The sequence below is a fragment of the Wasmannia auropunctata genome, unplaced genomic scaffold (assembly GCF_000956235.1).
Source record: "Wasmannia auropunctata unplaced genomic scaffold, wasmannia.A_1.0 LD336074.1, whole genome shotgun sequence".
Taxonomy (NCBI): Eukaryota; Metazoa; Arthropoda; class Insecta; order Hymenoptera; family Formicidae; genus Wasmannia; species Wasmannia auropunctata.
In genome coordinates, this window is record NW_012026816.1 from 3,481,374 (window position 1) to 3,483,419 (window position 2,046).

Here is a 2,046-nt window from a genome sequence, read left to right on the forward strand (position 1 = left end):
TTGTTCTCGATGAGGCAGAAATCTAAAATGAGAGGGCTACACTCCACACTTCTCTTGTCCTTGTCCGGCACGGCTGACGGCGGCCGGCGCGGCGCGGGTCTCCCTTCTTTTCTTCTCCTTACCAATGATTGAACAAGGACAAGAGAAGTGTGGAGTGTAGCTCTCTCACTTTAGATTTCTGCCTCACCGAGAACAATAGGGCGCGCAGTCTATCTTATAAGTCTATGGGCTCTTCGCGCTCACTTCACAGGTGAATGTATGTGAAGTGAGCGCGAAGAGCCGCACATACGACACGCTACGCTCCTGCGTACTCCGGCTAAACGCGATCTGATTGATTAACTTTATTCGTTAATAACTCTGTAAATAATGGTCTGAGCCAAAATTGAAAGAGGAACTTTTAGTTTAAAATTTCATTCTCTTTCACGCCTTGAAATATTAATTAAGCGTTACGGGACACCCTGTATAAAAACTCCTATTGCATAGCCTTTGGCCTCCAGCTGACTCCCGATCGCGCTCACAAGGTGCAAGGCAGTGTCAGTCGATCTGCCCTCCTTATAGGCGTACTGGGAAGCAGATAAAGGCCTTTCAATCAGCGGTCCTGTTTTCAGAAACCTATCCACCAGTCTTTCCAGAATCTTTAAGACAAAGAATGTAAGGCTGATAGGTCTGAAGTCCTTGGCCAAAATATGCCCGTTTCTGCCTGGCTTGGATAGGAAGACGATTCTCGTCCCGCTCCAAGCGGAGCGGGACGTGCCTGACGGCTATGCTAGCCCTTAGTACTTTTGTTAGTGGACCCATCAGCGCACTCCTTCCCTCCTTTAGTAGGGCAGGAAAGATGCCATCTGGTCCCGGTGCCTTGTAGGGTTCAAAGGAATTGATCGCCCATTCGACCCCACATGGTTGTACGACTCTCGCCGCTAGGGACCATGCCTTAGGCTTATATTCAGCCCTGGGTGTCGTCCCATGTCTGCCGTTGGAGTCTTCCCGAAAACCTGAAAAGTGAGTCGACATTAGATGTTTGAGTGATTCATCAATAGATGTTGTGTACTTCCCATTGGGGAGCTTTTTTTTATACATGAAGAAACTCTCATGGGTCCCCCCGCTCCTCGGGGAAGGTGCGGGGGGTATGTCGGACTCTTACCGACTAAAACTCCACGGGTGTCCAGCCTCTGCGCGTTACTAGGGTTTGTCCAGGGAACGCTCATCGCATGACTTCTTGAGCAACCCCCGTGCCTGCCTACGAGACTCTTCCTTTGAGGATTGGGGCCTTAATTCTTATCCACATCCCTCCCGGTCCAGTTTCGTTCTGGCCTCGCCCGGAGCAGTCTCAGCTCCTGGGCGGGAAGGGGGACACCAGCCCCCTCCCGCCCCACCCCGCGAGGGCAGAGGTACGGTACATATCACCCGCATATCTCGCACCCCCCACGTCCCACATCCGGTGGCCCCCCCCTCCCGCCGTCAAGTGACCGGGGGAGAGAGTGGAGGGGCCGCCCGTCGCGAGACTCATGCCCGTGCGCCTGAAGCGCCGAAGCCTGGGCAAGGGGTTCGGTGATCCCAGCCGCTGAGCGGCTGGGGCCCCCACCCCCAGACCCATTCGTCCCGGCCCGCGCCGTTTGACGGACCTCTCGCTTAAGTCCGTCTCTCTCTGACGGCGCGGACCTTCCTGACTAGACAGCAGGGCGGGTGGAGTAGGGAGATCGAGGTCCCACGCAACTCCCCCCCCCCCGCCGCCGTTACGATTGACAGCCGAACGGCAACGCGGCAGCACCGCGGGTGGGACGTCCGCCCGCCGCAGCCCCGCTATCCGCACGGCCTCCAGAAGGGGGGCGAATGCCCCTCTTTTCTCTCTCTCTCCCCCCGCCTCCTTCTTCTGCCGCATTACTGCCTCGCAGAAGGCAGAGGCGGCCTTCCAGGCCCTCTCGCTCCCCACCATTTCGCGAACGAGAGTCGGAAACGAGAGGTCCCTCCTCACCACTGCAGTCAGGACTCCGCGCTCCGTGTCCCATGCAGGACACTCCTCCAGAGTGTGTTGCGCGAAGTCCCGAA